Source organism: Camelus bactrianus, chromosome 2 (genome assembly GCF_048773025.1).
Source record: "Camelus bactrianus isolate YW-2024 breed Bactrian camel chromosome 2, ASM4877302v1, whole genome shotgun sequence".
Classification (NCBI taxonomy): domain Eukaryota; kingdom Metazoa; phylum Chordata; class Mammalia; order Artiodactyla; family Camelidae; genus Camelus; species Camelus bactrianus.
In genome coordinates this window covers 98378784-98394338 of record NC_133540.1, presented here as the reverse complement: position 1 = coordinate 98394338, position 15555 = coordinate 98378784, and the positions used below count along the sequence as shown (strand labels likewise).

The following is a 15555-nucleotide window of genomic DNA, read 5'->3' as shown; positions in this document are numbered from 1 at the left end:
ATTATTCTACACTGTATACCACTGTGTATGTTTAAAATATTCCATTAAAACAAAAGCATGTGTTATTTGAGGAAGATTTTGCACTCTCAAGAAACCTGAGAACTGTGTAACACATAGTTTGCTCAAATATTTTCAATCAAAGGTGATCTATAAACTCATGTCACTCTCCTTCCAAAATAAAAAAAAACCTAACAACCAATTGTTAATACCTCATTTGAATCCTGATTCAAACAAACCAATAACAAATGGCATTTTTGAAACAATTGAAAAATTCTGAATATGGACTAAGCATTATATGACATTAATAAATTACCATTAATTTATAGTTAGATGTGGTAATGATACTGAGTTTATGTGAGAAAATATCCTTACTTTTTAAAGAAACATATAGAAGTATTTAGGGGTGAAGTGACAATTTCTTTCATCCTTTTCTTTCTTTTTCTATTTTTTTTTTCCAAAAGAAAACCTGAAGAGTGAAAGAGATGATGACAACAAACATTTTGTTTTGCCTCTTTTGCCTTTGGAAAGCCTACTGATAAGAGAGCACAAATGTAGAAAAAGTGAAATCTATGAAACAATGAAAAGAATGCAGAAGAAAATTACAAAGAGATGAAATGACACAGTAGATTTCTGGAGAACAGAAAGCAGATCCAAGTGTGTTAACAGGTTACACAGAAATAAGGAAAGCATAGTTCAAAATACACACATAAAGGGACTAGAGTTGGGGGAGGGTATAGCTCAGTGGTAGAATGCATGCCTAGCATGCATGAGGTCCTGGGTTCAATCCCCAGTATCTCCATTTAAAAAAATGAAAGTAAGTAAAAAATTTGAAAAAGGGACTAGAGTGGAGCTCTAAGTCAATCATGCTGAGACTCTAGGCTCAGTGTTAGCAGGTAAGCAGGCTGAAAACAAGCAACCTATAAAAAAAGCTTTATCTGTCTCTTTTCTCTGCACCCCTTCCCTGGCTAAACAAGGCCCAGTGTCACCCCTAGGCCTAAAATTGCGAAACTTTTTTCTAAAGAAATCTAACAAACTGCTCAGAAAGAAATCAGATGGATGTTAAGTGTCCGGAGGGCTCATGTCAATATGACAACTGGAAAGCTCCTGAGAATAACAATACTTCTCTGCTCTTCTGCTCTAAACCCAAACTTGCCAGCAGACAAGATGCTCCATCTATGTACAGAGAATTACCAACTACTCTTTTCAAACAGAGAAGGTAATTTCAAACAAAAATCCACCTATCCAACAAGGGAAAAAAACCTACCACAGCTACTTAAAATAATCAAGATAATCCTGTAGCAATATACATGAACCAACAATAATAATCCCCAGCCATACAAGGAAAAACCACAGCTAGAAAAAGACCAAAATAAATAATTAGATCAACTAACCCCAGAAGAACTAAAGATTATTCACGGTACAGAAAAAAAGGATACAAAACAAAATATCCTTGAGATACTTCTAAAGAAACTGCACTCAATTTAAAAAAACAAAACAAAACAAAACCCAGAATGCCACATATTTAATAATCAATGATACAGATTTCATTACACTAAGAACTGTTATAAATGCTTAACAAATATGAACTCCTTTGTCCACAAAATAGTTATTAACCTCATTTTGTAGTTCAGAAACTGAGCATAGAGAGGTTAAATAACTTGCCGAAGGCCACGTAGTTATTAAGGGTGGAGCTGGGATCTTAACCCATAGTCTGGTAGTCTGGTTCCATCATATATGCTTTTAACTACTATATTATACCCGGAGAAAACAAGCAAAGCTACTGAAATATTTACAATCTGCTTACAGTCATAGGAAGACAGGAATATACAGTTGAAGAAATCTGTTATAATACAGAATTAAAAACCAATGGCAGAAAACAGAAGAAGAGATAAAGACATAAGGATCAAACAGAAAGCCAATAATCTGCTGGTGAGCATTCCCAAGTGGGAGAACATAGACAACCAGGAAATACTACCAAAGAAATAATAAGAGAACATTTTCCACACCTGAAGGGAGAGACCTGTATTTCAACTGAAAGGGCCTACAAACTCCAGAGAGTCTGGATAGAACAACAAAAACAATTCATACCTAGACACATTAACTCTAAAATTCCAGAATTACAAGGACAAAGATAAAACACTAAAACTTCCAAAGAGAGAGGGAAAAGGTTATTAAAAAAGTAACAAGACTCAGAGTAGCATTAGACTCCCTTCCATTTTGATCTAAACAGAATAGAGCAAAATCCATTAAGTTCTTACGGTAAATTTAATTTGAATCTAAATTTCTGCACCCGAACTATTAAGCAATTATGAACCAGGACAAAAACTATGTTCAGGCATGCAAGAATTTATAATGTTTACATCTTAAATACCCTGTGTACTTAAGTTAATTTAGAATACATTCCAGCAAAAAGGGGAGTGCCATGAAAGAGAAAGATACCTAAGAAACAGTAAATCTAATGCAGAAATACACTGAAGGAGTATCTCAGAAAGATATACAGCAGACTACCAACCCATGAAGACTGAGGCAGGAAGCAGAAGAACTCTAAGAGGGATGTCTCCAGGAAAATGAGGAATTCCATCCAACAAAGAAGAGATACTACGATTCAAGCAGGAAACATTTGAGGATAGGGTGAAGGTAGATTTTTTTTCTACCAAAGAGAAAAAGGCAATTACAGACTGGGGAGGGAGGAAATGAACAAAACTAAGCAAACTAATCAGAATATAAAGCAAAATAGTGACAAGATAGTGGAAAAAACTTATGAACCTAAATAAAGAGAACCAACCTTACCTTGATTATCACATATTTTACTTTTTTGAGTTCCTGTAGCAACATAATTTTGGACCCATGGAAAATTAAAAAATAATTCTAGCTAAACGATCAACTGCAATTTACTGTGTTCAGCTTTTAGAATCAACATACTGAAAAGCCTGAATGTCTTTCAGACCTAAATCTTATTATAGAGCAGAATGTAAATGTCATGTGATCAGCCTGGTCAAATACCAAAAAAAAAAAAAAAAAAGTAGGAATGGAAGTGAGGGAATAGAAGAGACAAGATGGAGAAACAGATAAAAGTCTTCATCTGTCATACTAGGGATTAAAATACAATATCTAAGAAACTATTTACAGTTAAAAAGTACTAATAAAAGAACTAACTATAATAAAAGTTTTGAACTTCAGAATGAAGATAGAAGAGACATTCAGGACAACATAAGTAAGCTAAATCCTTATCTTTCTTAGCAAAATCAAAAGAATAAAGTTAATTAATCAAGAAATAAAAGCAGATCCCAACAAAGAGCCTAGGACCAGATGGCTTTGCAGGAAAATTCTCCAAAACATTTAAAGAACTAACACTGATCCTCCTCAAATTTACAAAGAATTAAACAGGAGGGAACATTTCCAAACTCATTCCAAGAAGCCAGCATTACCACAATACCAAAGCCAAAAAAAGACAAGAAAACTACAGACCAATGTTCCTGATGAATATTTATATAAAAACGCTCAACAAAATACTAACAACCCAAATTCAACAGCAAGTTAAATGGATTATGTGCCATCATCAAATGGTATTTATAACTGGAAGGCAAGGATGGTTCAAAATATGAAAATCAATCAATGTCATACACCACATTAACAGAATCTAGGGGAAAAAAAGATCACCTCAATTGATGGAGAAAAAGCATTTTACAAAATTAAACAATCTTCCAAAACAAAAACACTAAGCAAACTATCAACAGAAGCAAACCACCTCAATGTAATAAGAGCCATATAATAAATATCCACAGTTAACATCATACTCAACAATGAAAACTAAAAGCTTTTCCTTTAAAATTATGGACAAAGCAAGGATACCTACTCACATTGCTTCCATTCAATATAGAGCTGAAAATCCTAGCTAAAGCAATTACCTAAGAAAAAGAAACAAAAGGAATTCAAATACGGAAGGAAGAAGCAAAAAATTACCTCTATTCACAGATAACAAGGTTTTATATGCAGAAAACCCTAAAGATTCCACACCCACAAAAGACTGTTAAAGCAAATGAATGATTTCAGTAAAGCTGCCCAATGCAAACTAGACTCAAAAATCAGTTTTGTTGTTGAACATTAACAATGAACAATCCAAAAAAGGAAACTAAGTAAACAACTGCATTTACAACAGCATTAAAGAATATACTTAATAACCTTAATCAAAGAGGTGAAAACTTATACACTGAAAATTATAGAATATAGTTAAAAGAAACCAAAGACACAAAGAAATGGAAAGACACTCTGTGGACTGGAAGACTCAGTATTATTAAAATGTCCACATTATCTAAAGCAACCTATAGACTCAATGCAATCTCTCTTAAAATCCTGCTAGCATATTTTGCAGAAATGTAAAAACAATCTCAAAATTCATATGGAACCTTAAAGATTTCCCAAATAATCCCAAATAGCCCAAAAAATCTTGGGGGAAAAAAAGAACAATACTGGAGAACTCTCAAGTCCTGATTTCAAAACATACTATAAAGCAACAGTAATTAAGACAGTAGCATTAGGACAGATATAAAATACCAACGGAACAGAATAGACAGCCTAGAAACAAACCTTTGCATATACGGCCAAATGATGTTCAACAAGAATACCAAGACTACACAATGGGAAAAAAGACAGTCTCTTTAACAATTGATGCTGGGAAAACTGGATATGTAAAAGAATGAATTCAGACCTTTACCTCATACCATTTACAAAAATGAACTCAAAATAGATTAAAGACATAAACATAAGATCTAAAACCATAAAACTCCTAGAAGAAACACTGGGGAAAAACTCAAGACATTGGATTTGGCAGTGTTTTCATGGATATGACACTAAAAGTACAGGCAACAAAAACAAAAATACACAAATGGACTACATTAAACTGAAAAGCTTCAGCTTATCAAAGGAAACAAATCAACAGAGCAAAAAGGCAACCAAAAGAATGGGAGAAAATATTTGCAAAGTATATATCAGATAAAGGGCTTAATATTCATAATACCTAAGAAACTATAACTCAACAAAAACCAAATAATCCAACTAAAAAAATGGGTAATGGACATACACAATTCTCCAACGAAGATAAATCGAATGGCCAACAGGATACAAAAGGTGTTCAACATTCCTAATTATAAGAGAAATGCAAATCAAAATTACAGTAAGATATCACCTCAAACCTATTAGGATGGAAACTGTTAAAAGAACAGAAAATAACAAGGGTTAGTGAGGATATAGAGAAACTGGAAACTTGTTCACTGTTACTGGAAATGTAAAATGGTGCAGCTATATGGAAAAGAGTATGGATATTCCTCAAAATACTAGAAATAAAATTACCATATGCTCCAGCAATCACATTCCCAGATACGTATTCAAAAAAATTCAAAACAGGATCTTGAAGAGTTGTTTGTACACTCATGTTCATTTCAACATTATTCACAAGAGCCAAGAGGTGAAAGCAATCCAAAAGTCCATCTACAGATAAATGGATAAAGAAAATGTGGGATATACAACTATGGAATATTATGCAACCTTAAAAAATGAATCTTGTCACACACTATAAAACGGATGAACCTCAAGGACATTATGTTAAGCAAAAGCAGCTTATAGACAAATAATACGCGATTCCACTTACTTGAGGTATCTAAAGTAGTCACAATCAGAAACAGAAAGCAGAGAGGCAGCTGCCAAGGGCAAGGGGCAGAGGGGAAGGAGAACTAGTGTTTAATGATTAGAGTTTCAGTTTTGCAAGATGAAAAATGTTTTAGAGATCTGCCACACAACAGTGTGAATATATTTATCACTAACAGGACATTTTAAAATGATTAAGGTGATAAATTTAATGTTATGTGTTTTTCTAAGATAATCTAAAAAAAGACATGTTAGTTATAACATAAAGATAAATATCAGAAAACCTGCAAACATGGTTAAAAGTGATTGCTTGTTATGGTAGTGGTTTCTATCGCTCAGCAGCTATAGAGCACTTCCATCATCACAAAAAGTTCTATTAGACAATGTGGGTATACAGAAATCACAATGTAATAAAACTAGAAAATTAATCAAAAAATCAGGAGGAAAAAAGTCTGCCCTCATAAATTACTGTGCTTAAACTTTCATACTTATGTTTCCAATTTTTCATATTCCTTACCATTTCTGTTGCTATACTGTTTATGTTTACTGAGTACAGAGAATATTTTGTCAAGTTTCCTTCCATTTCCTAAAATAAGATTTATTCTGAGTCACTTCTCTTTTGCATGTTACATTTCTATTCATTTCCTTTGGCAGAAGTTTTATCTAGGGTCTGCGCCAATTTTTTTTTTTTTAAATATTGTGATTTCACATCATTTTCTAATGGGAACTTATTTCGGTTTCCTACGGCTGCCAAAACAAAGGATCACAAACTGGGTGACTCAAAACACAAAATACTTCTCTCTCACAGTTGAGGTACATGCCTTTCATACCCAATTTGTTGAGAATTTTTATCACGAAAGAACTTTAACTTTGTCAAATGCTTTTCTTCATCTATTCAATAGTAACTGATCATGTGATTTTTATCTTTCTTTCTATTAACATGGTGTGTCACATTTATTGATTTGTGTATACTGAATCATCCTTGCATCCCAGGGATAAACTGAACTTGACTATGGTGTGTGATCCTTTTAATGTGTTGTTGAATTCAGTTTACTTGTAGTTTGTTTATCATTTCTGCACCTATATCATCAAGGATATTGGCCTGTAGTTTTCTTGTAGTATCCTAATCTGGTTTTGATATCAGGTCTCAAAATGAGTTTAGGAGTGTTTTTTCCTCTTCAGTTTTTTGGAAAGGTTTAAGAAGAACTGGTGTTAATTATTCTTTAAATATTTGGTAGAACAATTCACCAGTGAAACTATTTGGTCCTGGCTTTTCTTTGTTGCAAGGCTTTTGATTATTTTTCAATTTCCTTATCCATTATTGGTCTGTCCATTTTTTCCACTTCAAGATTCAGTCACGGTAGATTGTACATTTCTAGGAATTTATTCATTTCTTCTAGATTAATCAATTTGTTGGCATGATTGTTCATAGTAGTCTTATTTTCCTTTGTATTTGTTGTGTCAGTTGTAATGTCTCCCCTTTCATTTCTGAGTCTTCTCTTTTCCTTAGTCTAGCTAAAGATTTGTCAATGTTCTCTTTTCAAAAAAACACTACTAGTCTCATTTATTTTTGTATTGTTTTCCTGGTCTCTTTCATTTATTTCTGCTCTAATCTGTATTTCCTTCCTTCTGCTAACTTTAGGCTCAGTATGTTCTTCTTTTTCTAGTTCCCTGAAATATAGTTATATTGTTTCTTCATGATTTTATTTCCTTAATCTAGGCATTATTTATTGCTATAAAGTTCCCTCTTAAAACTGCTTTTGCTGCATACCATGTGTTTTGGTATTGTGTTTCCACTTTTGTTTGTTCCAATTTTTTTTATTTCCCTTTTGATTTCTTCTTTAACTGATTGGCTGTGTAGGAGTGTGTCATTTAATTTCCACACATTTGTGAATTTTTCAGTTTTCCTCCTGTTACTGATTTTTAGTCTCACACCACTGTATGGAAAAGACACTTAATATGATGCCAATCTTCCTACATTTGCTAAGGCTTGTTTTGTGACCTAACATTATGTATCCTGGAGAGTGTCCATGTGCACTTGAGAAGAATACGTATTCTGTTGCTATTGGATGGAATGTTCTGTATATGTCTCTTAGGTCCAGTACCTAGTACCAAACAGTAGGTACAAGGTATATTTCATTTCCAGCATTTCCCTCATTCTTCTAGATGAGTTATCAATGAGCTATCCATTACTGAAAGAGGGAATAATTGAAGTCCCCTACTATTATTGTATTGTTGTTGATTTCTCTCTTAAGATCTGTTAGTATTTGCTTAAGATTTTTAGGTGCTCCAGTGTTGGGTGCATATATATCTGCAATTGTTATATCCTCTTGATAAATTGATCCCCTTTTCATTGTATAATGACCTTCTTTATCTCTTGTTACAATTTCTGACTTACAGTCTATTTTGTCTGATAAAAGGTAAGCTACTCCTACTCTCTTTGGTTTCCCTTGCATGGAATATGTTTTTCTATCCCTCCTCTTTGAACCTATACATATTCTTAAAGGTGAAATGAAGAAATGAATCTCTTATGTGGCTGAAAATAGCTGGCTATTTTTTAAATCCAGTCAGCTACCATATGCCTTTTGATAGGAAATTTTATCCATTTACATTTAATATAATTATTTATAGATAAGAACTTTCTAATGCATTTTACTAAATGTTTCCTGCCTGTTTTGTAGTCCCCTTATTCTTTTCTTCATCTTTTGCTGCTTTCTCTGTGAAATGATAATTTTCCATTATGGTATGCTGATTCCCTTCCCTTTATCTTTTGGGTATCTACCGCAGGTTTTGCTTTTTGGTTCCCTTGAGACTTACATAAAACATCTTCTACATATAATAGTCTACTTATAGATCTAACAACTTAGATCACATGCAAAAACTTTACTCTTTATTTTTGATGTCATGATTTACCTCAATATTGTGCATCCATTAACAAATTACTGTAACTATAGTTACTTTTAATACTTTTGGCCTTTTAAACCTTTAGTTTGTAATTAACATATCACCATATTACTCTGAATACTCTCATATTATCTAATGCTCTGAAATGAATTACATGCTTACCTTTACCAGTATGTTTTATGTTTTCATGTTACTAATTAGCATTCTTTTCTTTAAACTTGAAGAACCCCTTTCATCATTTCTTACAAGGCAGGTCTAATGGTGATGAACCCTCAGTTTTTGTTTGGGAAAGTCTCTCTCCTTCATTCCTATAAAACAGCCTTGCTGGGTAAAGTATTTTTGTTGGTAGTTTTTCTCTTTCAGCACTTTGAATATATCATCCCACATTCTCCTGGTCTGCAAAGTTTCTACTGAGAATTCTGCTGATAGCCTTGTGGGAGATTCCCTTATGGGATTCCCTTACATGTGAAGAATTTTTTTTCTTACTGCTTTTAAAATGTTGTGTTTGATTTAGACAATTTTATATTGTGTCTTGGAAAAGATCATTTCCAGTTGAAATTTGGGGGTTACCTATTCACTTCAAGCTTCAGGAACTTAGATGTCCAAACTTCTCCCCAGATTTGGGAACTTCTCAGCCATTATTTCTTTAAATTAGCATCATACTCCTTTCTCCCACTCTTCTTCTTCTGGGATTTCAATAACGGGTAGATTGTTTCTTTTAATGGTATTCTTTTCTTTGTCTTTTCTTTCATTCTCTTTTGTTTCTTTGGAAGGATTCAAATGACCTGTCTTCTCATTCACTCTTTCTTCTGCTTTGTCAAGTCTGTAGTTGCAAGATTTCTGTTGAACAGTCAACTGTACTTCTCAACTTGAGGATTTTTTTTAATGGTTTCCATTTCTTTGTTGAACTTCTCATTTTGTTGATGCATTGTTTTTCCCAGTTTCATTTTCTTGTCTTTTTTTTTTTTAATAGTTTAACAAATTTCTTCAAGGGGATTACTCTGAATGCTTTGCAGGAGAGTTCATAATTCTCTTTAGGGTTAGTCATTAGAGTTGTGTTAGTTTCCTTTAATAGTGTCATGTTTCCTTGATTATTTCATGATCCCTGTGGCCTGCATTGGAAACTGCACATTTGAGGAAATGGGCACCTCTTTTAGTCTTTACAACATGCTTCAGTAGGCAAAGTCCTTCACCAGTCCACCCAGAGATCAGGTGGTGTTCACACATACTGCTGGAACTACTAGAGGGGCAGGCCTGGTGCTTGTATATTCAGACATCCCAGTGCCGGGGTCCAAGAGGGAGGACCCGGATCTGGGCCACAGGAGCCCATCTGAAGTCTAGTTCCACATGGGCCAGCCTAGAGCTCGGGTCTGTCAGGAACCTGTGGCCATGCTATTTGGACAGGTGCTGAGCCCAGCTGGGAGCCTCGGTTCACATGCACTGACTGGGATCCAGAGGCCACAGAAGACAGTGCTAGGATGTGCCAGAAGCCTGGGTTCACAGGAAAACTGCCAGTAGCCTGGTGCTACGGGAGCTGCCCAGTGCCGTGATAGCCAGCCAATATTGAGGTAAGTTGGAAGCACAGGTTCTCAGGAGCCTGCTGAGAGCCTGGTGCCATAGAAGTTGGCCAGCACCAGGGTGAGCCTGCAGCCTGAGTTCACAGGAGCTGACTAGTGCTACAATGGATCAGGGTTTACACGCATGTTGTAAAGACTAGGTTTACTAGGACTCTCGGAGTCTGGAGCTGAGGAGTTACAGGAGCTGCCTGGGGCCACTAGGGCTGACAGGCACCGGAGCAAGATGGGGCCTGGGTTTGCAGGAGCAAAACTGATGACTTGGCAAAGGATGAGCACCAGAAATTCCTATGCTGCCAATTTAGTCCAATGATAAAATCTTATATATGCTGATGATAATATTGTGTATAACTGCTAATCTTTAATAATTAAAGATTTTAGAAACTTAAAAATAAAGTTGTAAACATATGGTTTATATCTTACTACTTAAATAAAATGTGTTTGACCAAATAAAGCTGCCAGAGCATTAATTTTCTTAAGTGGCTGATTAGTAAGTTAGTATGAGTGAGAACTCTCAATTGGTACAAATTTGAGAATTTACATTTGGGCAACTAGATTATAATGTGGAATAATACTCCCATCCACAGTTTAGTATTTCAGTGGTATGAAGTTAATTTCAAACTCCTTAAGGAGTTTACAGTCTAACTGGATTACAGTCAACTAAATTTTCTTTTAGATGGAAAGATAAATTGCAGGGCTATTGTTATATACAATAATGTCAAAATATTTGCAAAATATGTACATATACACATACATATAAATAATGGATACATTAGTAGTTTCTGCACTTCCTTATGTTCAAAAATTATTGAGTATACACTATGGCCAGGCACTTTACGTACTAGGGTTATATGATTTAACAAGACAAAGTCCCTACCATTAGAAACTATGGCTTATGTTAGGAACATAACATTTTCACTTTTATTCTCATAATATCTATAGAAAAGTACTCACTAGTAACATCTCTAGACAATTTCAAAATGTCAGGGCTTTCAGCAAAAGGTAGAGAGGGACAGAGGGAGCCCTAAAGATGAAGAGATACTCTCTTCTAATCTATACAAACATATGGCTTGATGACAGTTGAAAGAATAGAAAAAGCACTTGTTTCAGGTTGGGTATTGTTCCAATGGTGCTTCAGCAGACCCCTGCTGCATACTGTAAACTATATTATTAAAGTAATTATTTTAGGGCTGGTAATCTTACTGTGGTACACCTAGGTTTAGTGACAAACACATTTTTAGAACATTTCATTACTACTGGATTTTTTTTTTATAACATGCATTAATGTTTTAGGACAAAGGCAAACAAGAAAATATCATGGACCTATTTAAAAGTAAAATTTTATACTGTATCTTAAAGTCAATAAACAAGTCTCCAATCTCCCACATTTTCAGCAAGCTCCTTATAATTGATTTAAGTATAATCATAAAGCTCTTTAGCCATTACGATGATTTAAATTACATTCTAAGACAGAAAAGTATCCTAACGTTATTTCTAAAACACTGAATTTTAAAATGTTGAAAATAGTATTTGGAGACCAAGACTCTACAATTATTATAAAAATAAATTAGTAACACCATACTCCCTATATCTTCCACCTCACTGGGGATTTATTTTTGGTCCTTCTGATGATTTGATGTTTTCCTCTAAGATAAATGTTTAGATTTAATCCCTATATGTTTAATGTTCTTATTTATGTACAAAATTACTTGAATCATCAAACTACAATATACTGACAGTTTCAGAGTGTCAAACTGTAAAAACCAGCTTGGCCAGTCTATTTGGGAAAGTGAAAATCAAGTACTGTACACATTCAACAAACAATGTGAACTAGTCTGCCTATATGCTTTCAGGTGATAGTCTCAAATGACAGTTCAAAACCTCCTTCTCTTTTGCCCTAACCCTTATCTATTGCTCCTCTCACATAGTGAATCTGCAAAAAAGATAAAATATAGTTCTGAAAATAAATAACCACAGCAATAACCAAAGCAACACGTTATGAATAAATAATATAATATAAATGGTATCCTAAATAACCAATACCTTCATTATATAAGCAGTAAAACTTTCATATAATTATTTGCCATATGGCCTTGTTAAAGCTGTCACTCTTATATTTAAAATGTTCCCTAGAAATTCCAAGAGAAATTGCCTTTGAAATATATCATAAGTCTTCAGGGGCTGTAAATACAGGTTTTGATTTTTATCTCCTGACCCTTTTGATGTTTGAAAGATGTTTATTTAGATTAAAATCTTAAAGTGCTCCAAATATTTTGGATGAATCTTTTATTGACTACTGAAATCAAATTAAATATTTTTGTCCATTAAAGATATGTAATAGCAAAATGATTATAAATCAATTAAAAAAAAAAGTCAAAAAAAAAAAGGTATGTAATGTATGTCCAAAGTCACAGAGAGCTGCCTGCTATCCTCATTGCTAAGTGGAAGAGAACTGGTGCCTGAGAAAAAATTTTAATACTTTCAGAATAAATTAATTGTAATAAAATCTAAAATAAACTAGAGTGTTTTTCACTTTATGCAAAGGAATAAAGTTACACTAACATTTACTGGATAAGAAGCTATCATGCAAAGACAGTTTATAGGCTGCTTTTGTTTATACATCCTATTAGTTTCTTAGAACATGCATGTTATTGGTGTAATACATGCACATGGTTTTAAAAAAACAACTGCAGTCCTGTTACCAAGAAGCAATCTCTTTCACCTATTTTTTATAGTTTTCATATTTATCTCCACAATTATAGATAACATGCCTCTGTATTTTCTGATTAGCTTCAAAGATGAGTACCACCAAACCACTCAAACAACAACCCAGCCTCCATATAAATTAAGGTGACTGGCTCCTTATTTTACTGTGTAGAAGAAAAGGTGAACACATTCTGGCACAACATACTTGGTAATGCTTGTTATTTTGGTTTTTTTAATGCACATGTCTGGCATTCAATCAAAAATTACAAGACAAACAAAAACAGCCAACTTGACCTAATTGACATTTATAGGGCACTCCATCCAACAACAGAATACACATAATTTTCAACTGCTCATGAAGCATTTACCAAAATAGACCATATTCTGGGTTATAAAGCAAATCTCAATAAATTTAAAAGGATTCGTCATAAATGTATGTTTTCATCACAATGGAATTAACTTAGCAGACAGATCTCCTGAAAATCCTCAAATATTTGGAAACTAAATAATACACTTCTAAATAATCTATAGGCCAAACAAGACATCAGAAAAGAAATTATAAAGTATTTTGAACTAGATGAAAATTAAAAATGTATATTTCAGAATTTGTAAGCAATATTTAGAGGAAAATTTATAGCACACATATATTAGGAGAAAAAGGTCACAAATTAATGATCTCACCTTCTACCTTAAGAAACTAGAAAAAGAAAAGAAACTAAAACCAAAGTAAGTTAATGAAAGGAATTAATAAAGATCAGAGCAGAAATAAGAAAATAAAACACAGGAAAACTAGAGGAAATTGGTTAAAACAAAAGCTGATTCTTTGAGAATCTTAATAAAATCAATAAATCTCAAGCCAGATTGATAAGGAAAATGAAGACACAAATTACCAGTATCAGGAATGATACCAAATCTCTGCATATTATACAGATATGAGACTCATGATATATTCTATAGCTATTTAAAGGATAAAAGATTATAAATATCATAAATTACTAATAAATTCAACAATTTAGATGAAATGGACAATTCCTTGAGAAATTTAGCAAATATGTGAAGAGACAGACCCATACAACTACAGGATGAACAACCAATAGAAAAACAATGTAATAAGCAAACCAATGGACGATGCAGATATTGTAATTAATAGACAAGCACTTAAATAATTATAATCAATTAGTTCAAGAGAGTTGGAGTCTATTAAAAAACCCATAAAATAGGATCAAATGGATGTTCCAGAACTCAAAAGTTACAATGTAAAATGAAGAGCACAATAGACTGGCTTGGAGAAAAAAGAAGACAGTTTTTGGTGTACTGTAAGATAGGTCATTAGAAGATACTCAAACTGAAGTATAGCAAGAGAAAAAAAAATTTAAGAGACATGTGAAACATGCTGACAGGATGTAACAAATGTTTAAATTAGAATCCAAAAAGGAAGAGAGAGCAGAGGCAATAATTGAAGAGATAATGAGAGAACTTTCCAAAACTAAAAGGCATTAAGGTACAGATTCAGAAAGCTCTATGACTATAAAGCATACAGAGGAACCACGGAGGGGCCAACTGTAAGTGGATTTTTGACATTTTCAGCAGCAAAGAGGGTCAATGCCCCTAACCCCCATGTTGCTCACGGGTCAACTGAAAACATCAAAGGAAAAGACTAAGACTAGATAAAAATGAAAATCTGAATTTATAGGCAAGGACATCCAGAAAACATGATGAAGAAAAAAAAAGTAGTTTATAAAACTGCATATATTCCACTTGTTATAAAATTGTAACATGTACACACACACACTCACACACACCAAATGCCTTAGAAAATGTTGAAAAAAATATTAAAGAGCTTTATCCCCCAGATTTTGGGTGATTTTTTTCATCATAGATCTTCTTTGTAGTTTTTGGTACTTTAACTCTTTTCCAAGGAGCAAGATTCATTTTTATATAAACCATAAAACTATTTTCAAAAGAAAAAAATCAAATCGCAAATGTGAATAATGATCAGCCCCAACAAAGTAAGAGACAACAGAAAACAGAAGAATCTGATCAAGTCTAAAAAAAGGCTAATGTAAACTTGTTTCATACAATAAACTCTCCTGGTGAAACAGACATTTATAATTACAAATATACAATATTATCACAATTTCTGATGGAGACAAAAATTATCAGGTAAGAGCTGCAAATAGCTTGTTCCATTAACTAATGTTTCTCTCATTTCTCTTCTTGTTTCTAATAAAAATTTATGAAGTTTCTATAGAACTATCTAAGTTAAAGTTGTAAAATAAAATTAGTTCTAACATTTTTCATTTTAATTTGTGGGGTTTTTCCTAAATAACTTCTAATATTATTTCAACTAAAATGTAAGTGTCAACATATAAGAAAACCAGTCAGCAGTTTTTCAAAACTGTACATGGCAAAGGAATTTCAAAGAATTACTCAACACCATGTTATCTTGGTAACATTTTCTAATAACTTTTTCTCTGTTGTAAGTCATATAAAAAGGTTAAGTACTCCCAAACTCTCTATATAAATACAAAACTTCCTTTTTTCATAATAAAAGAAAAAAGTAAAAGGCAATCACCATCAAAAGAACAGTCACAGAAACCTGAGAAAACGTTAACTTTCAAAAACAGACAAGAGAAGGCACATTAAAACTATTGCATACAACTTTAAGATCGTATCTATTTCTCCTGAAAATAGTTTAACATAATAGTTTCTCTCCCCTATTTACATT

The 15555-nt window shown here is 33.2% G+C and overlaps 1 protein-coding gene across 18 annotated transcripts in view; it reads right to left on the bottom strand.

Annotated features, from left to right (window-relative positions):
• Positions 1-15555, bottom strand: part of CLOCK (clock circadian regulator) — a 114361-nt gene that overhangs the window by 91923 nt on the left and 6883 nt on the right. For 2 of the 18 annotated variants that reach the window (XM_074347509.1, XM_074347539.1), the window contains exon 4: positions 5350-5487. The exons of the other annotated variants lie outside the window; for them this stretch is intronic. The gene's annotated coding sequence lies outside the window, so the exon portion shown is untranslated. The remainder of the gene's footprint in view (positions 1-5349; positions 5488-15555) is intronic. 18 annotated transcript variants of the gene reach the window in all.